This window comes from Pleurodeles waltl, chromosome 4_1 (assembly GCF_031143425.1).
Source record: "Pleurodeles waltl isolate 20211129_DDA chromosome 4_1, aPleWal1.hap1.20221129, whole genome shotgun sequence".
Taxonomy (NCBI): Eukaryota; Metazoa; Chordata; class Amphibia; order Caudata; family Salamandridae; genus Pleurodeles; species Pleurodeles waltl.
In genome coordinates, this window is record NC_090442.1 from 509,559,399 (window position 1) to 509,585,729 (window position 26,331).

Consider the following 26,331-nt stretch of genomic DNA (forward strand, 5'->3'; position numbering starts at 1 on the left):
GTGAGAATGAGGGTATGACCCAGTGCCAATATACTTACACTGGTGCACTTCCAAGTCACACGTGGACCTACATGTGGCTACTAATCACCTTGTTCACACGCTGCTGCCTATTGCGCAGCACAAGACTCCCAAGATATAACTCTCTGCTTGTGAATGGGTAACCCTTGCACGGAACACTATGTCATCATCAGCCTAGTAAGCTATCAGATCACGTGCCAGCTCATCATATCTTGCAATGAGTCCAACACACAAGAGTCACTCACACAACAGCCACAATCACTACACGGGGCTGCCATTATCACACTTACTGGATACATCTGGGTCCTGAAATCTTTCCACTTCCCCAATGGTATAGGGGGCAGGTCCACCTGTAAGACTTGGATAGGAAATATATGCTCAATGTCAGATCACTATACATACATGTGGACAACATACCACAGTGTATAACATCTTACATGAGTGAGCTGGTGATCCTGCATGTGACAGTACAACAGACATACCCCTGCAAACTCACATTGACACTGACAGTCCAGTGAGTGATAGCCACACATCTGCACACATGCACTGGGCCTAACTATCATGTGGTGCTAAACCCTACTACAACCATATGTGGCTAATCCATTTCAGATGGTACTCCGTGGAACGATTTGTATTTGGGTGAAAATGTCAATGGCACTTGGTGCACTGCAATACAAGTGACTGAGGTATTGTGGCTTGTGCATCAAGGGACACTGAGTTACTGTGTGATGGACATGTGGCTCAATTTTCAGTCTGCAATTATCATGCGTTCAGTGGTCCATGACAGATGTGGCACAGTTGTATGTAGGCAACAAATGCCCCATTGGCAGTGTCCCCTAAGCTGAGTATGCCCCCTTTGCCAACATAATGGCATGGATCATGTGTGTGTGTAATGATGACAATATAGCGCTAAACATGGTTTGCCCACTTTGCTGTCAAGATCCAGTGAAATGTGGTATGCTGACAGTGTGTTACCTGATCATCATTGACAGAGTGCATGGGCACAGGTGTTGCCATAGCACCTGGAATGTGTGACTAGTGGCCACTTGTACGAAGAGCAGGTGTTGTGAGTCGCACATTGCGAGACTTAGCAACTCGCAATTTGCAAGTAGGATAATCTGATGTACAACACGGTCAATGACACTGTTTGCAATTCACAAATGGGGTAGCAAATGATCCACCTCATGAATATTCATGAGGTAGGCCTCATTTTGCAAACCCTTTGGGAATGGCGGCACTCACAGGGATGCTGGACTTCTGGGCTCAGCAGACCACCATGTCTGTAACTGCTTTCAAATAAAGCTTTTTTTTTTTTTTAAATGCAGCCTTATTTCATTAAGGGTAAATAGAAAACATGTCAAAAACAAATATAACTTTTTTTTTTTTTTAAAGCAGACAGTGGTCTGTGGGACCACTGCCTGCTCTGAAACAATATTTTTGCATGCATTCACAAAGGGGAAGGGGACCCCTGGGGACACTTTCCCTTTTGCGAATGAGTTAGCACCATCTTGAAACTGGTGGTAACTGCAATTGTTTTGTGTCGGCATTTGCGGTCACCAAACAATCATACATTGGACTGCGACTCGCAAATATGAAGGGAACGCCCCTTCCTAAATGCCACTAGCAAACCCTGTTTTGTGATTCGGCAATGTCATTGCAGAATGGCAACATTGGGTATGTGCATTGGAATAAACATTATTTCTTGACGTAAACGCACAAATTCAGAAAACTAGGCCATTTGTGACAATCAATCAATCAATCAATCAAGGATTTATAGAGCACACTAATCACCCGTTAGGGTCTCAAGGCGCTGGGGGGGGGAGCTACTGGTCGTAGAGCCATGTCTTGAGGCGTTTCCTGAATGTCAAGAGGTCTTGGGTCTGGCGAAGGTGGAGCGGTAGGGAGTTCCAGGTCTTGGCAGCTAGGTGAGAGCAGGATCTTCCTCCGGCGGTGGTGTGGCGGATGCTGGGGATGGAGGCGAGGGCGAGGCTGGCGGAGCGAAGATTGCGGGTGGGGGTGTGGAAGGTGAGTCTGTTCTTGAGGTAGGCTGGGCCTGTGTTGTGGAGGGCCTTGTGTGCGTGGATGAGGAGTTTGAAGGTGATCCTCTTTGATACTGGTAGCTAGTGAAGGTCTCTGAGGTGGGGGGAAATGTGGTCACGGCGTGGGATGTCCAGAATGAGGTGGGCGGACGCGTTCTGGATTCTTTGCAGTTTTGTTAGGAGTTTGGTTGTTATTCCTGCATATAGGGCGTTTCCGTAGTCCAATCAGCTGCTGTCCAGGGCGTGGGTGACAGTTTTCCTGGTTTCGACAGGAATCCACTTGAAGATTTTGCGGAGCATGCGGAGAGTGTTGTATCAGGAAGAGGAGATGGCATTGACCTGCTGAGTCATGCTGAGTGTGGAGTCCAAGATGAAGCCTAGGTTGCGTGCGTGGGTGGTGGGTGAGGGCGCGGTTCCTAGGGAGGTGGGCCACCAGGTGTCATTCCAAGTTGAGGGGTTGATGCCAAAGATGAGGATTTCTGTCTTGTCTGTGTTTAACAGACAAGACAGAAATTCCATCCAGCTGGCGATGGCGTGAAGTCCTTTGTGGAGGTTGTTCTTTGCAGTTGTAGGGTCTTTCGTGAGGGAGAGGATGAGCTGAGTGTCGTCTGCGTAGGAAACTATGTTGATGTGGTGGGTTTGTGCGATGTTGGCGAGGGGGTCCATGTAAACGTTGAAGAGCGTGGGGCTGAGCGAAGATCCTTGGGGAACGCCACAGATGATTCTGGAAGCTTCTGACAGGAACGGTGGGAGGCAGACTCTCTGGGTTCAGCCTGAGAGAAATGACGAGATCCAGTTGAGTGCTTTGTCACGGATTCCAGCATTGTGTAGGCGTGTGCGGAGAGTGTGATGACACACCGTGTCGAAAGCTGTGGAGAGGTCCAGAAGGATGAGCGCTGCTGTTTCTCCTTCATAGTCCTAATGTCATCTGTGGCAGCAATGAGTGCAGTCTCAGTGCTGTGGTTTCTGCGGAATCCGGATTGGGAGGTGTCGAGTACCTTGCTGTCTTCCAGGAACCAGGAAAATAGCTTCGTACATGTTGCCCTAAGTGATAGCCGTGCACAAACCTTAGGCCTGCTTTGTAAACATGTATAGACATGTGGACTCCATCTCAGTACTGGGTCACTAACACTTTGTTCTGCTTACATTCAACCTGGCCACAAACATTGCATGTAGCACGTCAACACATCTGCTACTGTCACTCAGGAGCATTCTACTGTATACATTTGTCACCACACCCAAGTGGTCCAACAGATCCTGCTCTCTGGCCACCAGGTCAGCCCAGCGATGTTTTAGCTGGTGCTCATTCCTGCTTCTATGGTACACCCTCTTGAGGTGGTAGAGCACCTTGCCCCACCACAGCCGTCTCGCCTCTGTGTGATACCCTTGTATCACCCACCCACCCATCTCCAGCATCAGTGGTAGGAATTGGCACACCAACCACACAAAGCCCCCAAGCTCCTCCTCCCCCATGCGTGTCAGCCTTGCCCTTCCCGACATGTCCCTGAACAACAAATCCAAACATAAAATTTTGAAAAAAAGAGGAAATGAATAAAAAGGAAACTTACAACCCAAACCTAAGAACCCCAACTAATCTAACCCCCAGACCGACACCCGCCAGTACAAATACAATATAAAAGAAACTAAACTACACAAAATCACATACACAGGGACGAGAAACAAACAGATTTCACAAAAGACACAAGAGAGACACCACTAGATACAATAAATGCAATTGAGACACCAGCAACACCGAGACACAGCCACACAGTCAAGAAATAGCACAGACTGTAAAGTGAAAGTGAAAGTGAAAGTACACCCGATGTACCATGCCTGTAAATAGGATTTCCTATTACATCACTTCCTGTCCCCTTGCGGCTCGTTTTCCATCATGTTTGTATTTTTTTGACACATACGATGTTTGTGTGAATATTTTTGACGCACCTGTATACTTCAATTTCAATGGATATCCGTGGAATTCATGCTATGGGCCCATGTATGGTTAGTTTGCGTTTGCGTGAGTTTTTGACGCATTTGCATCAACATTTTTGACTCTGTGATTGCGTCATTTTCTAATATTTAACATGGATGCACCCTGTATCATCATCAAAAATAGGATGGTGTGGCCTGCAGTGTGTAATATAGTGTTTGGCCACATGTGATGGAGCATGCAACTTTGTGTTTTGGGTGTGAATGACCTGTAACAACGATGTGTGTGTTTCTGAAGGAACGGCATGCAATACTTTGTACGTCATGCAAATGTATAAATGTTTGCTAAATGTGTATCCACATCTGATGGCAATCAGTGATTTACAACAGTCATGGTATGTGTTTGTAACATGTGTTGAATTATGTGATGTGTTTAGTTGTTTGACTTAGGGGACATTACACTTCAGATGACAAACAAAACTCAGGTATCATTGAGGATGGCTGATGAGTGCTATGTAGGATATGTTACCCCTCATATGTCATTAATTGTTGGTTACGACTTCATGGTGACTTGTGTGTGGACTACACAAATGTCTGACATGGGTACATGTTTGATGCGTAAAGTGTTTGAAACACTGTGCCTTAATTCCACCCATAAAATGTTTGGTACACGTCAGTTTGACTCATTACAATTACCTATGTTACTTGTGTGGCGGTGGTGGACCTGCTGCCCTGGCTGCATGTGTTCACATATTTTCAGATGTGCATTCCACAGAAGTGTCCAGTTCAAGTGTGTCGGCATGTGTACTCTGTGTCAGGATTGGGCTCCATGGTGTCACGGTTTCGGGCGGGTGTAGTCAGGACTCTGTTAGGGGCACCCCTTGAATTCAGAGAGTATCTCGCAAGGAAGTAGTATACCAAGGCAGAAGAGCAGCTAGAGGCATACAAGGGGAAAGGACAGCTATGGTAAGGCAGAGAAAACAGGAAAGTGAAGGCAGAGCAATCTTAGTGTGAACAATTATGAAACGGATCAGTAATGGACAAACACGCTGGGGTTATCACTAAGGTTGTACACAGGGTAGGGCTCAGAACTTCCCACAGCAACAGGGAACATCAATGCCTCTGTGCAGATTACTCTTACAGATAGTCGCCACACAAGCACCATAGAAAGGAGGCAGCAGAAGTGATTCTGTCTCTGGACCCTTGGGGCACAAACAAGGACTGTACTTACATACACAAGACTAACCCTGGTGGGCCAGCTGGAGACATAGTGGCAATTACTGGAAAACAGCCATAGCACACTGTCACTGTTAGGCACTAAAGACTACATGCAACACTAGACAAAGGATGGGGGCTGGATTTGCCTCCTGGAAACCAGGTGCCAACCCAAGTACAAAGAAAAATCTAGACTTCTACATGCGTGAGGACTGATAGTACACTTACCAGACACGATAACCCAAGAGGAAACAGAAACAGAAGGAACAAACTAGGATGCCAAGCCAGGAACAGGGAACAGGCTCAGGCTGACGCAAAGGCAGGAGCAGGACTGGGAAACAGAGAGCTGGAACAAGCAGGTACAGGGCTGGGCAAACAGAGAGCAGGTTCAGGCTGAATCAGGACTGTAACATAATCCAACAAGGGATCTGGAACACACAATGCACGACGAGGAACTTCAGGGAATGGCAGCTTATAAGCAGTTCCAGGCAGCAGCAAAGCCAGGGCAGAGTCACATGGCTGGGCTGCACAAGAGAGGTCACAGGTGTGTGCAGCTTCAGTCTCTCACAAGTCCCGGAGGAGAGAATCCAGTATAAGGGGGCAACCAGACTTTTCCCATAGGAAGTAATGGACCGAAGATTTCAGGTCTTACTTACTATCAAGCAGTGCATTATGGGACCTAAGGTCCATGGAAGCTAATGTAGTTCTTCTATAGCATGCCATATGGAAAAGGGAAGCAAACAGGAGACAGAAAGGGATTCTGGGTGAATGTTAATGATGATTCCCAGGGTACAGGTAGTCTGTTTACAGCACCCTCTAGTGATGGGAGGACAGAGACGTAACACATGGCAGTGGCAGGACTGATTTCCAGGGATGGACTGCGCAGGGCATGTGTTGTGAACATTGCTTGTCATACCTGGGACACTCATGCTATCCATTTTCACAAATTATGCCCCCCTTGTCACACAAGCTCCTTGCAGAGATTGCAAGTGTCACATTTTCTAATGTCAGGGGTCTGTTCATACTGTTTCCACTGATATTTCACAACCACTGCCTCATGTATGGGGTGCTTATTTACATATGATTGGAGATGTCAAAGTTGTGTGTCATGTTCTACAGTAGACCATGTTGGCAACGTGGATGTGAGTCATATGCTGTGGTCCATTGATTTTGTCCTTCATATGTGAAATTCAAGAGATGAGTATTTGTTATACGTGTGTGATGTTTGCTGTACAATCATACGCATCACATGTGATGTTGCATCAGAAGTAGTCAGATTTGTCTTTGTAAGATGCTCCCTGAGGCAATACTCACATTCCTAAGGAACATGTGATGGAGAATGAAGAAACCAGAACAGGATTGTGTGATCAAGAAAGGTGTTTATTTACAAATCTTAACAAGGTGTATAGAGAGACTATTAAGTGAAAAGGTTGTGTACAATTTGCTGTCTGTGACGCATTCCTGCAGCTGTGTTCTACTGTTCCCCCTCATTTTTCCTGCCACCATTCTCCTCCTCCTCCTCCTCAGACAATTCTTGGTCTGGCTCATATAATGGGATGTTCCTCCTCACACAAATGTTGTGCAGGATAGCACAGGTCAGTATAATTTTACACACAATATGGGGGGCATATAGGAGGCTGCCTCCTGTGATGTCCAGGCACCTGAACCTGGACTTCAGGATGCCAAAGGTCCTTTCCACAATGGTGCGTGTCCTCTGATGTGCCTCATTATAGACACGCTCTGCTGCTGTGCTTGGGTTGGGGAATGGTGTCACAATCCATGGCTGGATCCTGTAACCCTGATCTGTTCCAAAAGATAATAGTAGTGAGTATTTTGTTAGTGCTTGCAACAGGAATGTCATGTAGCATGGCAGTTGATATCTTGTGTCGTCTGTGACTCAAATGTGTTTGTGGTATTGTGTGAGATCCTGGGCTTCTGCACTGGGTTGCTTGACATGACAACATGTGTTTGGCTCATTGACCTGGGATCTATGATTTGTTTTCCGAACTGTTGGTCAGTATGTATGTACCATGCGTTGTATAGTGTCCAACATGTTTTAGGGGGTCATTCCAACATTGGCGGTAAAAGCCGCTTACCGCCGTGCAGAAGACCGCCAACACACCGCCGCGGCTGCGGAATTCCGCCTCAGTCATTATGACCCACAGCTCGGAATCTGCCAAACTTTAGACACCCACACAAGTCCGCCACACCAAAGGTCAGTGATAAACTGGCGAAAGCAAAACCTCCACCTTCACGCCAACAGGAATACGCCCACACTATCACGACCCACGAATCCACGCGGTGGTCTTCCAACTGCGGTATTCCATTGGCGGTACACACCGCCGCGCTCAAAATACACACACCTTTACAAAACACATCCACATTGGACAATTTGAAATACACACACCTTATACACATACACACACCACTCCCACACACCCAATACAATATAAAATATACACCCACATCACCCACAAACCCTAACTACCAAAAATTCCGAAAGAAAGCCAGAGAGAGACACCACAATCTACTCACCAGCATCCACAGGCACTCAACACCATCACCCACATAACATCCACGCACCTCACACAACACACCACTAAATATCACCACACACATCACAACACACACCAACCCACACATCACCACCCCATGGCACGGCAAAGACACCCCAGGTTTTCTGAGGAGGAGCTCAGGGTCATAGTGGAGGAAATCATCCGGGTAGAGCCACAGCTATTCGGAGCACAGGTGCAGCACACCTCCATAGCTAGGAAGATGGAGCTATGGCGAAGAATAGTGGATAGGGTCAACGCAGTGGGACAGCACCCAAGAAATAGGGATGACATCAGGAAGAGGTGGAACGACCTACGGGGGAAGGTGCGTTCCGTGGTCTCAAGACACCACATCGCGGTACAGAGGACTGGCGGCGGACCCCCACCTCCTCCCCCACAACTAACAACATGGGAGGAGCAAGTCTTGGCTATTCTGCATCCTGAGAGCCTCGCAGGAGTAGCTGGAGGAATGGACTCTGGTAAGTCAAATCTTTACTATTACATCCCCCACCCTACCTGCATGCCATCACATACCCCCACCCTCACCCTCACCCCCATCACTCCAACTCCTCACAAATGTCCCAATATCACAAACCACCTATCCCAACACCAAGCCCTGCATGCAACAACAAAGCATGGACACCCATCACCAAAGCATGGCCACTGCACATACTCATACACCCCCCTAAACCATCATCACACAAGGTCCCACACAGGAATGCAAGCACTGGGGTACACGGTCACCCACCCATTGCACACCATGGCAAACACAGATGCAATAATCATGCTTTTACACCCCTGCAGGACCCCTACCCAACGTCACCGGACAGGAGGGTCCAGACATGTCCACACCACCAACAGAAGAGGCCCACAGTGATGACAGCAGCTCTGTCTAACTGGATCTAGACGACCAGCCCGGCCCATCTGGGACCTCGGGACAGTCGGTTCCCCTGACACAGTCACAGGCCACCACAGAGCTTCCCCCCTCTGGAAACACCAGCACAGCACCCACCCAGCGGGCCCATACCTCTGTCCCCAGGACAAGTCAATCAGCAGTGTGTCCACCACTACAGGGAACCCAGGCTAACCCACCACCCCAACAACAACAGGGACCTGGGGGCAATGGCCGTGGGCACACGGTTCAGGGGACAGAGGCCCAGGGAAACAGGGGAACTGGGAGGGCTGCTGTGCGACAGGGGGAGGACAGGCCACTCTCCACGAGGCCCTCTTCAACATCATGGGAGCCTGCCACCATTCCCAGGAGACAATGGCAACGGCACTGGCCAAGTTTCAGGAGACCCAGCGGCTGCAGGAGGAACAGTATTTGGGCTTGAGGAGGTCAATGGCCTCTGACACTAGCCTGGACGATGAACTGCCCACCACCTCTGCCGGCGCTAGTGGACAGGAGGCACCACCACAGGACCACCACACCAGCACCCCACCCCCTGCAGATGGAGAACCACCCCGCAAACAGTCCCTGAGATCCAGGACAAAGACAGAGAACGATGCCAAGACCCCTGCCAAGAAATGAGACCACCCTGATTGTCATCCTTTTGTCCCACCTTGTCACCCTGTCCATCCTCAAACTGCCCCAGCTCCACTTCCTATGGCCCTTTGGACAATGCACCTGTGAGACTAATAGCTTGGACTCTGCCATGGACATTCCTCCACCATCACCCCTCACCATTTTACAACCCCCTCCAATATTGAGCACTTAAATAAACACCCTTAAAGCACAAAACAATCTGGAGTCTGTGATTTCGAATTAGTGTATTAGCAATTACAGTGACAAAATGCTCTTTCAAATGTAATGTCAACATACCTATGTCACACAGCTCTAGTCCATGAGGAAACAAAGCAGATGTCACACAGTGGGACCCACATCTGTGAAATCGTAAGGGAAAGTGAAAACTCAGTGACCATACACTGGGTGAAAAGGACAGACAGTAGAGAGGTAGTAGTGTTAAAGTACATGTAGAAGGCAGGTTTGTCTTCTTACCTGTGTCTCACTGGAAGTATTGCAGGATCACTGAGTTCCTGTTGTCGATGTCCTCTTCTTCTGCTTCCTCGTCTTTACTGTCCACAGGCTCCACAGGTGCCGCAACACCTCCATCTGGACCATCCTCCTGCAGAAAAGGCACCTGTCGTCAGAAAGCCACGTTGTGAAGCATACAGCAGGCCTCGATGATCTGGCACACCTTCTTTGGTGAGTAGAATAGGGAACCACCTGTCATATGGAGGCACTGGAACCTGGCCTTCAGGAGGCTGAAGGTCCGCTCTATAATCCTCCTAGTTCGCACATGGGCCACATTGTAGCGTTCCTCTGCCCTTGTCCTGGGATTCCTCTCTGGGGTCAGTAGCCATGACAGGTTGGGTTAACCAGAGTCACCTGCAAATGGCGAGGGACAACTGTTAGACACACACTAACTCTTAGGGACATCCCCAGACACCTATTCACACTGTATAGGGTCCATGTCCTCACCTAATAGCCACACACGGTGCCTCTGGAGTTGCCCCATCACATAAGGGATGCTGCTATTCCGCAGGATGTAAGCGTCATGCACTGAGCCAGGGAATTTGGCATTAACATGGGAGATGTACTGGTCTGCCAAACACACCATCTGCACATTCATCGAATGGTAACTCTGCCGGTTTCTGTACGCCTGTTCACTCCTGCGGGGGGGACCAAGGCCACATGTGTCCCATCAATGGCACCTATGATGTTGGGGACATGTCCCAGGGCATAGAAGTCACATTTCACTGTAGGCAAATCGTCCACCTGAGGGAAAACGATGTAGCTCCGCATGTGTTTCAGCAGGGCAGACAACACTCTGGACAACACGTTGGAAAACATAGGCTGGGACATCCCTGATGCTATGGCCACTGTTGTTTGAAATGACCCACTTGCTGGGAAATGGAGTACTGACAGCACCTGCACTTGAGGGGGTATTCCTGTGGGATGGTGGATAGCTGACATCAGGTCTGGCTCCAACTGGGCACACAGTTCCAGGATTGTGGCATGATCAAGCCTGTAGGTGATGATCACATGTCTTTCCTCCATTGTCGACAGGTCCACCAGCGGTCTGTACACCGGAGGATGCCGCCATCTCCTCAAATGCCCCAGCGGACAGTGCCTATGGAGGAGAACAGCGAGCACAGAGTCAACCAACCCTGAGGTACGTAAACACAGCTTACTCAGAAAACTATTCATAAAACGAAATTTGCCTGTATGAGTGTTGAGCCAAGGCCTAGGTATGTGTGACGCAGTTAAAAATAAAGCCATGTGGGCCCCTGAAATTGCGGCTGCCTGACCTGTAAAGTGGGACAATGGGATATGAGGTAACTGCGCTGGCGTTGTACACCGTCGCGGTAGGCGGTCGAAGACCGCGGCACAATTCTGCATTGGTTAACATTGGACCCTATGGGTCCCAGGAGCCAATGACGATGTACGCCGGCGGTGACGGTACGCAATCACTCGATACCTGATCTTCGACAGGAGAGGACCTACACTGTAAGTGCTGCTGTGACCTCAGTCTGGAAGAGACAATGGCTCGTGCGTCTGGGGAAAGGGCCCCTGCCTTCAACACGGAGGAGTTGAAGAAACTTGTGGATGGGGTCCTCCCCCAGTACACGCTACTCTATGGTCCTCCAGACAAACAGGTAAGTACACTGGGAGCATGCTGCATGGGCAATGCCTGTGTGGAGTGGTGTGGATGAAAGATAGTGGGGGGAGAGTGAGGCGTGCATGAAACAAAGGTGAGTGCATGTGCCACATGGCAAGGGTAGGGATGCGGGCCAATGACTGTGACGATGCAGTTGGTAATAACTTCTCTTTTTCCCCTGTACAATTCCTGTAGGTCAGCGCCCACCAGAAGAAGGATATTTGGCGTGCCATCGCCAAGGACATCCGGACCTTGGGGGTCTACCACAGACGGAGCACCCACTGCTGGAAAAGATGGGAGGACATTCGCCGCTGGAGCAAGAAGACAGCGGAGGCCCAGCTGGGGATGGCCTCCCAACGTGAGAGGGGTGCCTGTCGCACCATGACCCCCATGATGTTCAGGATCCTGGCGGTGGCGTACCCGGAGTTGGATGGGCGCTTGAGGGCATCACAGCAGCAACAAGGGGGTGAGTACACTCTCATTCAGCTGATTCAGCACGCATTGTAGGTGTCTGGGTGGGGGAGGTAGGCTGTGGGTTCCCCTAGGCCAGGGTGAGTTTGCTAGTTAAGTCCCCTTTTTCAGGCAGACCCTGTGGCACCCCACCCCTACCTGGGTACAGTGCTAACTACACCTAGTCAGGCTCCTGTGACATCCATGTGTGCAGAAATCGGCCATAGCCTTGTAAGCCATGTACCAGGGATTGAATAGTGGACCCCAAGTGCGCGGCGTAGTGCACGGGGCTTCTGTGTCTGTCATGTCCGCCAACGGTAGTGGTATTGCATGCACTCAACATGTCTTTCTTCTGTCTTCCCCCCCCTTTTTGTGGTCTCCCTGTACTTGTGTGCATTAGCAGTGGCACTGGAGCAGGATGGAGCTGCATCCCACATGGCCCTGGAGGGTGAGACTACGGACTTCGAATTCACCAGTGGGACGGAGGGCGAGGGGAGCTCCACGCGGGGACAGGAGCTGACACCAGCAATTCCGACTCCTCCTCTGATGGGAGCTCCCTTGCGGTGGCGGGCTGATCTGTGCCCCCGCATCTACAGGTACAGCTGCCACACCCCCTGCAGCACCGTCCTCCCAGCAGCCCCTCAGCCTTTGCCCTGTGCCCGCTCACCCAGGAGGGTGGGCATCACCTTCGCCACAGGCACCTCAGCCCCTGCCCCTGTCACCCCTGCTGCCCTCAGTGAGGAGGCCATTGACCTCCTCAGGTCCCTCACTGTTGGGCAGTCTACCATTTTGAAAGCCATCCAGGGTGTAGAGAGGCAGTTGCAACAAACCAATGCATTCCTGGAATGCATTCATTCTGGCCAGGCAGCCCTTCAGCGAGCTTTTCAGACTCTGGCCTCAGCACTGATGGCAGCCATTGTCCCTGTCTCTAGCCTCCCCCCTCCAACTTCCTCCACCCATACCCACACCCCTGTACCTCAGCCTATCCCAAGCACACCATCAGACCAGCATGCACACACCTCAACCCACAAAGGAAGCTCAGGCAAACATAAGCACCACACATCCCACAGGCACTCACGCAAGCATCAGACACATGCAGACATACCAACATCCACTGTGTCCCCCTCCTCCTCGTCTCCTTCATCCCTCCCTCTCTCGTCTCCACTCACACCTGCATGCACTACATCTTCAGCCACTACGTCTATCACCAGCACACCCACCAGCACACCCCGCTCACGTGCAGTCACCACCCCCACTACCATTCACACATCCCCTGTGTCCTCTCCCTGTGTGTCTGTGAGGCCACCTCCCAAGGTGCACAAACGCAGCCACACACCCACCCAACAGCCATCCACCTCACGACAGCCTCCAGCCCATGCGCCTTCACCCAAAGCCACCAAACGTACACCTCCTACGACCACTACCTCTTCCTCCACTCCCAAACCCCCTCCATCTACCCGTCCCAGTGTTCCTAAGAAACTTTTCCTGTCCACCCTTGACCTCTTTCCCTCACCTCCCCCACCCCATCAGTCTCCTAGGGCCCGACTCTCCAGGTCCCAACCTAGCACCTCAGCGACAACATCGGCAGGACCATTGGTGCCAGTAGTCACCGGATTATGGAGTGCACCAGGCAGCAGGGCAGGCAGTGTGGCAAGGAGCCACAGCACGGACAGTCCCCCACCTGTCAAGCATCAAAAGTTGGCCAGTGCCCGGCGGGAGAGGGGGAAGACACCAGCTACCAAAGCCGCTTACAGGGGTACAGTTGGGATTGTGGAGTCAGCTCCGACACCTTCCAAGGTGGGGAAGTGGCACAAGAAAACCAGCAAGTCTGGGAAGATCAGCACGGCGGAGAAGACCGCCATCAGCCCCGCTGCCCAGGAGGCGACTGCCAGCAGCCACACTGCCTCAGATAGGAGCGCCAGCAGCAGCCCCGCTGCCCAGGAGGCGACCGCCAGCAGCCCCACTGCCCCAGACAGGACTGCCAGCAGCAGCCCCGTTGCCCAGGAGGCGACCGCCAGCCGCCCCACTGCCACAGACAGGAGTGCCAGCAGCAGCCCCGTTGCCCAGGAGGCGACCGCCAGCAGCCCCACTGCCCCAGACAGGACTGCCAGCAGTAGCCCCGTTGCCCAGGAGGCGACCGCCAGCCGCCCCACTGCCAAAGACAGGGCCGCCAGCAGCAGCCCCGTTGCCCATGAGGCGACCGCCAGCAGCCACACTGCCCCAGACAGGACCGCCAGCAGCAGCCCCGCTGCTCAGGAGGCGACCGCCAGCAACCCCACTGCCACAGACAGGACTGCCAGCAGCTGAACCGCTGCCAAGGACTCCGCCGCCACAAGCACCGCTGCCAAGGACACCGCCGCCACAAGCACCGCTGCCAAGGACACCGCGTCCACAAGCACTGCTGGCAAAGACACCGCCGCCACAAGCACCGCTGCCAAGGACACCGCCGCCACAAGCACCGCTGCCAAGGACACCGTCACCACAAGAACCGCAGGCCCATGAGTGCCAAAAGCTCAGACGCTACTGAGGACGCCACGAGCAGGATGAAGCACTCTGGGCACAAAGCCCCCTCCAGAACCAGTGGAGAGATACATCCACTACCTCTGTCCTTGGCAGGATGAAGCACTCTGGGCGCACAAGGCCCCCTCCAGAACCAGTGGAGAGATACATCCACTACCTCAGTCCTTGGCAAGATGAAGCACTCTGGGCACAAAGCCCCCTCCAGAACCAGTGGAGAGATACATCCACTACCTCTGTCCTTGGCAGGATGAAGCACTCTGGGCACAAGGCCCCCTCCAGAACCAGTGGAGATGGACATCCACTTGAGAGACTGTGGTTTTGCACTCCCCAGGATAAAGCAGTGGGCAAACCAGCCACTTGAGAGACTTGAGAGACTGTGGCTTTGCACTCCCCAGGATATAGCAGTGGGCAAACCACCCTCTGTAGAGACTTGAGAGACTGTGGCTTTGCACTCCCCAGGATATGGCAGTGGGCAAACCACCCACTGTAGAGACTTGAGAGACTGTGGCTTTGCACTCCCCAGGATTGAACAGTGGGCATGGGACCCCCTCGTGGATTTGGCGTCGTGCACTCAACCGGCTGAGGTGCCCACCCTGTCCCTTCCCCCTGAGGTGCCTGTTTTATTTCTATCTGATGCCCCTGCAGTGTTCTCTCCGTCTTGTTTGGGTATCTTGTGTGGGCCTCGCCCATGCCTTTTGGGGCCAGTGATCCACGGATTATGATGGTGGACTCCCTTGGACTTGTGTTCTTGGTGTATTTAATTGTATATAGTATAAATGTATATATTTGTAAATATTTTGGATGTATGTAATTGAATATATCACAATTTTTCGACTCATTTCCTTTTGTCCTTGCATTCTTCCAGGGGGGGTTGGGTGGTGTAACTGTGATGTATCATGATGTATTAGCGTGTGTGTTGTAGTGGGTGAGGGTGGGGGTGTTGCGTATTGCGTGTGTGTGTCACTGATTTTTCCCTCCTCCCTCCCCTGTGTCGTAGGTGCAGTACTCACCGTGGTCTTCGGCACCGGCGTTGTGCTCCTGGTAGAGGAGCAGGAAGATAAAGGCTGGAAAAATCTGGAGCTCTGGTTCCATGGCGTCCTGGTTCCTAGTGGGGTGTGTAGAGGTGAGCGTTTTCCCTTCGAAGTCCTGTTTCCTCCATGTTTTTGTTCGCGGTGAATCCGCCCCGGGAAAGGTGGCGGATTGGTGGGTTGTAATTCTGTGGGCGGTACATTGTCCTCCGCCTGTCTGTTGGCGGTGACTGCCGCTGTGTTTGTTTGTACCACCGTGGCGGTCTGAGTGTTAAAGTGGCTGTCTATGTTGGCGGTTTCCGCCACGGTCGTAATTCCATTTTTTTTACCGCCGGCCTGTTGGCGGTCTTACCGCCGCTTTAACACCGACCACCAGGGTTGTAATGACCACCATAGTGTGCTTTCACTGAAGAGGACATGATACATCCACACACACAGAGGATTCAGATGTGGTGGGAACATGGTTGCACTACATGGCCTGGACATCCCGTCCATTTATACATATGTCATTGCAGATGAAATGCGACAGTGAGGCCCTTTGATTTGACTAGGTGACAATGCACAACACATCTTCATAAGTTGGCAGCACTGAGCTGTTCAGTATTGACAATGCACAATTGTCCCATGTGTGACTTGTTTCTAGGCAAGCCTTTGTTGTTCCCTTTGCCAGTAGCTCAAGTGCAACAATGCACCTACACCACCGAACTTGCTCCAGGGAACATGGCTAACTGCCTTGTGGAGGTGGATGTATCTGTGCAGGAAGGGCCATCTCCCTGTACATATGCTATTTTGATGGACAATTGGCTCTTTCAGTGTGTGCAGCAGTGTGCAGTTTGCATCAGTGCCACATCAATATGTGTTCATAGCACAGTCCACTTCCTTATTGCAACCTGTAAACGGCACCCCAGGAGTGATGTATGGTGTTGGGACTGCCTCAGTATTCCCATGTCACCTACATCTGAGTCAGCATCATCATGCTATGTGTCTCATGGTGTTAGACCTGCTGCAACACACATTGCACACCCCTTCCACACTACCTACTGTTTGGGAGGGTGGCGATTGACTATGTGGTCTAATGTAATTGTAAATGGTTCATCTTCCAAGTCGTACTTCCAGTGCAGGCCATGTCATTGTCATTGTGGGCTTTGACATTGGTCCCTTGTTGCTCTAGAGTGGCAGCTAATGTTTGTGGCTGCTGCCATTTGTCCAGAGGTGTGTTGCCCATTATGTCAGGGTGTACAACATAACTACCAGTGTCACACCTCAGTGTCAGCCTGCCCAGGTGTCAATGTAGTGGTGTATGTTTTGTGTGTCCTACAGGGTTGTTGTGATGTGTGTGTAATGCTAGGTTTATTGCTAGGTTTATTGACAAGAAGGCCATTGCCATATTGTTCGTCCTGGAAGTGCTGATTCATCCTGCTATGGCAGAATATGAATGAATCATGAATACTCCCAGGATACTTGGCCAAGATGTTTGTGAACTATCCCTGGTGGTCAACTATGGCCTGCACATTGATGGAATGCGAGTGCTTTCTGTTCCTGAATAGGTGCGCTGTTGCTGCAGGTGGGACGATCCGGACAGTCAATTGCACCAAGCACATGCGGGAAGCCATGGATTTGATAGAAGCCACGTTTTATCTCCTGCTACTTCTGCTGGGTGTTGAGGAAGCTGATGTGGCGGGGTGTGAGGGAGATTATGGCATCTAACACCTTGGTCAGGAGGACCGAGAATGAGGGCTGTGATACCCCAGCGATCAGGGCACCCGTTGTCTGGAAGGAGCCACTTGCCAACATATGCAGGACAGCTAGCAGCTTGGTCACCGGTTGTATGCTGTGTGGTGTCTGCAGGTTAGCTGTTAGTGGTGGCTCAATATGGCACAGCAGCTTCTGTACGGCTTGCCAGTTGAGTTGATTCCTCTGGATGATGTGTTGTTCCCTGAGGTCATGGAGGATTGTCCTGTTCCTGAATAGTCTCTCCTGCCTTCTGCGTTGCCTTTGTGGGACGCGTTGGGGTGGTGATGGCTGCTGCCGTTGGTCCTGTGCTCGGCATTGTCTTGCAAGCTGCATCAGTAGCACCTCCATGTTGTCCTGTTGGTCTGTAATGTTGCTTGAGTGTGTTTTCCTTAAGTAGTGGTGTGTTTGCCACATTTTAACGCCTGCCCTGACCCAGGCTTTAAATTTTGACGCAAATTAGGTTTAGCGTCATTTTTCGGGTCTACCTCCCTCCCGTACGTCATTTTTGCCCGGGTGAATTAATATGGTGCTAGGGTGTTTGAGTCATTTTTTGGATGGGAACTTCTACCTTGCATCTTATTGACACAAGGCGGTTTCACGCATCCTTAAAATGACGTTAAGTCCATATCTTTTTCACTAGACGGGTCTTGCGTCAAAATATAAATATAGAGTTAAGTTTAAAAAAATTACGCAAATCCGGCACAAACAGAGTATAAATATGGGCCTAAATGATTTACCCAGAATCACAGGATGTTGAGCCAAGGCTCATACCTAGTTCCAAAGTGGGCAGGTTTGTTTATTACGCCACATCCTCTTCCCATTTGAAGAGACTTTACTCAAGGCTCTACAGGGCTCATTAGTCCGGCTGTATCTCCTTAGCCTCCACCGCCCCAACGCCCTTGTATTGGCCCTATCTCAATTCTAGGCTTCTTGCTGGACTGATCAGATATGAGGTTTGTTTGGGTGAGCAGCTTTCAAAGCTAAGCAGACAATTTTGGATTTAATCCTGTTTTCCACAGGTAACCAATGCAGGTCCTTTAAAAAGACCCAGGGGGTTGCAGGGAAATTCCTCCTCAGATATTAACCTTGCTGCCACATGAATATAGCTGGAGTGATAAATGCACTTGGCATTCCTGAGAGAATGGCACACCTTCTATAAGAGTGTGAGATTATTAAGGCGTGTGCTGGTGTTCACAGTCCTTCCAGGGTTAGGGTTTGTTGTTGTGAATGTAGAAAAGAGAGAAGGCCTGCCCATGCTAATGCAAGCGTCAGCAGAAAGAAGTGCAGAAATGTACATGTTCAAGTAAAAGCACAGGCCAATGCCATAATAGAGAGCAAGAATAGAATGGGGGATGCGGAAGCAATACACGGGTTCTAGTAGATAGAGAAACATAATTAGTAATTGGCACAGATGGAAAGTTAAAGCATGCACCACACTCACGCTGTGCAAAGACACGTCTCTAAAAAATATGTAGCTAGAATTGTTCAAAGTAGACACACAGGAACAAGATAAGCAAGTGGTAAAGCATTGTGGAACAGTAGAGGTGTAGGGAGGAGAAGGCTGCTAGGCTTCAAAGCACGAGGCAGTCAAGGACATCAGTGGTGCAGAGTATGTGAAAATGTATAATTAATATGTGCACTTGAGTCACATTCTGTAACTTGTGGTTAGATGGTTTTGCAGAAATGTATTGCTTCTTGCTGGAATTATAAGAAATAACCATGTTCTTGAGCAAGTGCTTGATTTAATATGGTAATAAAATGTATGAAATATTGCAGTTTTAAGACTTTATAAGACACTGCCTGTGATGTTGCAGTTTCAGTTCAGTTTCTGTTCCACAGAGCTGTCTGACCTCCTGGCTGTGTTTGGATAAAACCGCTACTATATTGGCAACAGAAGTTGTGTTGTTTCTTTATTTCTCCGACAACATTTGGTGTAGCAAGCCAAGAGTCCACCTTACCTTCCCGGACTGCAGCAGAGGGAGATGCTGCCTGCCCTGATTGAATAGATTATGCAAAGATACATCAGGTAAGCAGACACACAGTTATTACTAAAGTCTGCCTATTCAAAATGGGAAGGTAAGGTTCCCAGACTGCCATCAAAATGGGGGAAGAAAGGTCAGGCTTTGTACCTTAAACTTCAGGATGCAATGTTATGTTTTAAGAAATGAAATGTGGTGATTCCCGGGTTACACCAGAAGACTAGATAGTGTGAATCCCCTTTGAAACAGAAGGGTGTATTACCTAGGGAAAAGCTCCTGGAAGGGACGCTCATTCGGGGAGTGGCCACAGATATCCTGATTAGATCCGGATGCCTAGTGCAGAAGTACTGAGACCGGACTGGGTAACAAGGGTGTGGAGTCTGACATGATAAAGAGAGAGTGATTTGATCGGTGCCGGCAGGCTTTACTCTGAATAAGTCAGAAGCTTGGCTCCCGAATTCCCAGATTTGAGATATCTGGTATCTTTAAGGAAGAGCAACCGAGGTTGAGGCATCAGTTGAAGAGTCAGACGTTTAGTTAAGGGGACAACTGGATGGTTGGTGTCAGATAACTTTGTCCTAAGCACAGTCAGATCCTTGGTTGCGAACCCAAAAACCTCATTAGTTACAAGTAGATATCCCTCCATGGATAAGGAGGATGACATAAAGTGTGCAGGTCGATGCCTCTCTGTGAATAAGGAGGATGACCTTAGGCATACAGCGTTTCATAATCATAAGGGACAAAAGATAGAGAAGTAACAGTGTTCCCCACCAGTGGTTATAGAGTCTGAAATAAGCGAGGACAGACAAAAAAAGACGATAGACCGAAATAAAACATCCCAAGACAAGTTTAAAGATGAATAATAATTCTCTATGAGTGAGACTGATGATTCACTGTGGCAGGTAACAGATGATTTTGAATTAAAATTAATTTTTCAATGGGCACATGGAGAACCCCTGTGCCCATGTAATACCCCTCAGTTTGGAATAATAGTAGTCACGCATCATATTAGAGGTCCTCCTTGATGCATTACTCACAGACATTTACAATTCACGAGTTTAAAACATGAGTGTGAGATCCCATTCCCGAGCACCGCAAATAGTCATTTATATTCATGATAATGTTGTAACGTATTGTGTTAGGCAACAATCTATTTACACCTCCCCTAAATGCAACTGCTCTAGATATAACCATGGAAGATGTGTACACAGACTAGCGATAAGTATGGCTGATGTTCACCGATTTGGTCGCATGACAATACATGTGAAGTCAGGTAACACTGTATGATATTAACACATGTTCACCACTGCCATAAAGTAGCAATGTTCATAAAGACAAATATATCAGTAAAGGAAAGGAGGTCCAAAAGGGGCATTAGACAGTGAAAAAAATAAGGGATTAAGAACTGCACCTAGAGTACACATAGGAAACACACATCCTCAGGGGCCATGGAGAACCCCGGAACACATGATAAAAACTTTCCCTTCAGACAAAAAGAGAATAGAAAAGCAGTGCTTAATTTGTGCTTGTTGTTTCCTGTGCTGAGCACCGGCACTTATTTTTGAGGGCCGGGCTTAATCTTCTGCCTAAAGCATTTGCTGTGAGCAAAAGACACATATAGGAAAGACGGAGGGAGAGACAAAACTAAAAAGCGTCACAATGGGAGAAAGCAGAAAACTGCAAGAGTGAGCTGAAGGGGCAGGGAGTGGCTGTAAATGGATTGAGGAGGCCTGAGATGGTTTTAGGATTACGCCGCCTCAGTATTCCGTGTTCCCACATTTAATTGCAGCAGCTGCGTGTTTAAGAGGAGGGCTTTGGGCACCGGCACGTTTTTATTTACAAATTAAGCACTGTAGAAAAGTAATGTAAACAATGGTACAAAGGTAACAAGGGCCACGCTCAGTCATGGCCAAAGGAAGGGATGTTTGATGAAGACAGAACTGAACATATATTGCTTTAAGTATAGAAGTAGGAAAGGACGGTAAAAGGGAAGCCACCCAGTCATTGTAGCGAGTATTCTGTGATACAAACACAAATGTGAAACCAAAGGCACTTGAAGAGGCAACAAAAAAGTCCAGAGAGAATGCCCCAGAGGAGTCCCCGCCTTATAATCTTTACCCCGTCCTGCCAGCTGTAGGATACCAGGATCCCATTAGAGTTGCACCTAAAGTGGAGACAAAAATCATGGGGAAATGAGGCAACTTCAGACCCCAACCCTACAACTTCTCGGACCGGTCCAGAACAGGGCCAAAGAAACAGACTCATAAATGAATTGCAGCATACCATGAGGCAGGCAGATTGACCTAGAAGTCCCTTCCCCCTGTCAAGAACATTCGACTACGGGACATGTTTTTCTTAGGATGGGAGACACGTCTCCAGAGTCTCTGAGTGAGGCAGCTAAGAAATAGATAAGAGAAGTAAACTGGAAAGGGACATAGAGACGCCACAATATGATGAACCCCTGAATGAGTTACAAGATGTAGCAGGGGCAGAGGGAGAAGAGGAGTGGGAAGAGGGACCTAACAGGGGTGCAGATGAACAGGAAACTAACCAGAGACCACATAATCTCCATGGGCGCCCTATGCAGAGGTTATAAATGGTAGTGAGAGACACATCAGCAATAAGAAAGCAAAAAGTTTAAAGGCGATTCTAAAAACTAGTAAGTCAGATTTAACCCTCATAGAGAAAATAGGACAGAAGGAGGGTAGTTATTTTCGGACAATTTGTCAAAATAGACTAAAATGCAGGGGAGAAAGCATGGTCTTTTCAACCCTTTGACTTTCCAACTGCCAAATATTGTATGCGGTAGGGACAAGGTGACCCAAACTGGAACTACCCCTATATGCAAGAGAGTGTTGCGGTCTGGGAGGAGTATGCTATAGACAAACCAACCAAAGTGATCCAAAGTAATGGACCATATCCGAGGTTAGGCCAGAGACCAGTAAATCCTCAACCAATAACTCCTCTACCCCTCATTTTTAAAGGTAGTCAAGTACCCACTTACATACCATGGCTACAGATGGATAAGGAGTATTTAAAGAAGGCACTACCCCCACTGTCTGAGGGAGCAGGAAAATGGATAGGATGCTTTGTAAAACACACTGCAGGAGTAAACCTTTCCTTGGACGATGTTAAAAGCTTGTTAAGTTCTCTGGTGGGAAACAAAGTAAATACAATTTTTACCAGAACAGGGTTCCTGCAAATAACATTGATAAATACACAGTTTGATGGATCATTTTTCAACAATGTCTGTCAATATGTCTGGGATGTGCTCTGGCGGACATATCCAGACAGACCAGACTTTGGTAAGTTGGAGCCCTTATTGCAGAGAGCATAAAACCGACTGAGGACATTGCAGAATTTATCACCAGCATGAAAAAAACAATGGGTACAGGAAGTAGGAACTAACTGAGAAACATGGGAGGGAAAGCAGTATTATTTTAGAATGTATTGAAATGGGGCCCACCCACAGATATACAAGCAAGCCTAGATGGAGTAGTAGGAACAGAGGCTAAACCATGTCCAGAAACTTAAAAAAACAAGTACAGAAGGGGCACTTGTGACAGCAACGCAAATGGCTCTCACAATGCCAGTGCAGGTACAGGCACCAGGAGGGGAGCCAGCAAGTAACATGGGAAAAGGACGAGGAGGTGTTTTGTTGGGCAAGGGCCAGCTCAGGGAACAAGACAAGGAGGATATGGGGTAGAGAAACAGTGTTTTTATTGTGGTAATATGGTTCATTTTGCAAGGGAATGTAGAAGAAAAAAAGGATGAGCAAGTGCAGGGATGGATCACCCCGCAGAGGCAGATGAGGTCGCAATAGATGCAATGGGCCCCCCAGCAACAAGTAACACAGGGACCCCCTTCGGTCTCTCGGGTTCAGTGGACCACACAACAGGGGCAAATACCACAGAATGTACCCTAGGTTGTCAGAAATACTACAGGAGGATCAACACAGGTCCAAGTGGGAGGAGTAACGGAAAAAGGAGGCAATCCCTTTTATGCACAACCCCAAATGTTCAGAGGGACACCGACCAACAATTATACTAATTGAAAGAGCCAACAGACAACCACTGTGTGTCTAGGACTATCGGTAACCCACAGGTCAGATGAGGAACCCACTGTGACTGTAGCCATAGAAGGTTGCCCTTATAGTTTTCTAATTGAAACTGGGGCTACCAACTCGTATTTAAGGGAAGAAACACTACCACTTTCTCACAAGTCAATGAACACACAGGGCTTTTCTGGGGTTATCAGGAGGGTTACTTTTACTGAAACAGTGAGCATGACTGTACGAGATACACAAATTGAAGGATCATTGTCATATTCCCCAGAGGCACCCTTTTTGGAAGAGACTTAATGAGTATGTTGAATATGATCATCTCTTCTTTGGAAGATGGGTCGATTGAATGTCACACCCCTGGTATTAAAGCAGATAGGATGTTGTCACTCATAGCGCATGAGGATTTGGGACAACAGGCAGAGCAATTCCTATTGTCACCGAGGCCTTTTTGCATGGCATATATGTTTTGATAGCGCACACAGCAGAGCTGCTGGGGAAGACAGTGCAAAAAACAAAAGAGTTATTGTTCAGACCTGACACTCCTGTGGATCCCATAAAAGAACCTGATATTATATTAAAAATATCAGCTCTTGAAATAAGACCAAGTTATGCATTGTTGATAGCATTTGACAGGAGAGAGAAAATGTGTGCATCTGATAGAGACTTCTAGTTGCAGATTCCTTACCTTAGAATTACCCCAAGGCATCAGACTGGATCCAGAGATTTTTCTTCAAGCAGTATCGTTGCGTGCCATCAGATGGCTTCGGTCAACTCCACATCCGTCGTTGGCGTTCTGGTCGACCTGATGACATCCGTGTCATACATAGGCGCCGCCTCCGCATACTAGTATCAGTTCTTTTCTTTCCGCGCCACGTGCTGATCCGGCGAGAACTACCCTGGTCATTTTTTTACCAATTTCAACACTTTCGTCGAGCTTTTTGGTGACTTTTTGGTGGGTCAAGGATATCCCCAAAGACCGGTTACAAGCCATGCGAGCACTGTCACTGCATGATCCGCACCAGGTCTGTTTGTGGTGTTTGGAGCGTGATCACAACCCTAAGTCGCGCTCCGAGTGCCGGGCCATGTACCTGAAGGCTTTGAGGGAGCGGTCTCTAAAGCTCATGGCAGCCCAGCGCTCAACTACGCATCGCTCGCGGTCTTACTCGGGAGGAAGGTCTCGAGACCATTCATGGAGTTACCACCACTCGTCGTCCCCCAAGTCTTCGAGTCACTCAGGTAAGAAGAAGAAGAAATCTGAGAAGGCTAGCCTTCTTCGACTTCACCACGTTGCTCGGCTGAAGTGACACAGGAGGAGTGTTGACGCTCCAGGCCTCTAGCCGGGGAGCCTACTTCTGGGTCCTCTCTACACCTCCCCAACTTTCCAGGAGCCGGAGTGACCACTGCCCAATTAAAATAATTTTATCAGGCCATGCGTCTCATAATTGAGCAGCCTGACCCCCTGCAGCTCCTTCAGGGCCTGGGGGTTCAGACGGGGGCCTTCGGGTTCTGTGCCAGTGACTTCAGCTTTGGCCTCCGAGGGCCCCTCCGGATCTGCTACCGGATCCATGCTGACGCCTGTCGTACCATTGCAACCTTCCCCGGCGTCAGTTGTGCCCACGATCAACATCAACCCAATCCCCGACAACCCAGAGCCATGACAGCATCTGCCGACGCCGCTTCTGACTTCGATGGGGCCTACTCGTGCCATGTCAGATTCAGACCCTTTTTCTTATGGGTACGAATACGAGGAAGAATTGGAGGGGTCGCTGGACCCTTATGAATACCAGCTGGACCTGCCTAACATGCACTGGGCACAATAACTGGGCAAGGCCAGTGGTCTGAACACTTCTCCAGACTCTGTCATGCTTTCTCCTCCTACCGTGACCATGGCGGAAGGAGCCTCCTACTCTATGGTGGTCAGTAGGGCGGCTGAGGTCCTTGGCCTCGAACTGCCCACTGTAACGGTCAGGACTAATCTCCTGACAGAGGTGCTTCAGTCTGGGGCTTCCTTTTCAGACCCCCTCCTCCCTTTCAGAGAAGCCCGCACTGATGTCCTTTTGGGTACTTGGTCCAGACCAAGCACAGGGGCTCCTGTGACTAGGAAAATCACTCGCCACCATCGGCACGAACGACCCTAAATTCCTGTCCCAACACCCCACGCCTGAGAGCCTTGTTATCCAGGCATCCTCATCATCTGGCATATTCTCTTCTGCTCCCCGGGATAGGGAATCAAAGAGGCTGGACCAAATTGGGAATAAGATGTTTTCTTCCTCCAGTCTGGTGCTGTGGTCGGTGAACACCGCATGCCTTTTGGGCAGCTATACCCACTCCTTGTGGGATACGGTCGTGCAAGTCTTACCGCAGATTCCAGAGGAAGCCCGGGCTATCGCTTCCCAAGCTGTTGCTGATGGGAGAAACGCAGCAAAGTTCACTATTCGATGTGAGCTGGACACCAACGGCTCTCTGGATAGATCGGTTAGGCTGTCAGTGGCCTTGAGGCGCCACTACTGGTTGAGGACGTCTGGTTTTTTGAGGGATGCCCAGCAGACCATTATGGACATGCGCTTTGATGGCACTCGTTTCTTTGGAGACAAGGCGGACTCAGCCCTTGAGAGGTTCAAGGAGTCCCGGGCTAAGGCTCAGTCCCTAGGCCTTTCCACTGCCCCTCGTCCCCAACAGTCTTCCTTTCGCCCCTTTCGTGGCAATGGAAGGGGCTTCCTGTCGCATCCCTTTCCCAGCCACCATGTCACCTTGCTACTCAGCCCCTGCGTGGCCCAGGACATGGAATCCCATGGGCTCATGGGACAGGGAACAAGAGGTCTGCACAGTCCACCCCTGCCCCTGCTGCAGCCTCCAAACCTTACTAGTCCAGTCCCCATCTCAGACCAGTTGGAAGGATTCGCCATCACCTGCCCCACTGGGAATCCATCAGTATGGACAGGTGGGTTTTGCAGATTGTCCGAAGAAGCTACTCCCTCCCCTTCGAGACTGCCCCTCTGTCCATGCCTCCATCCCATGGTCGCTTACCGGAGGACCATCTGGCACTTCTCCGTGAGGAAGTCAGAGCTCTCTTGGCCAAGGAAGTCTTGGAGAGGGTCCCTGTGCCAGAAGTAGGTTGTGGTTGTTATTCCCACTACTTTCT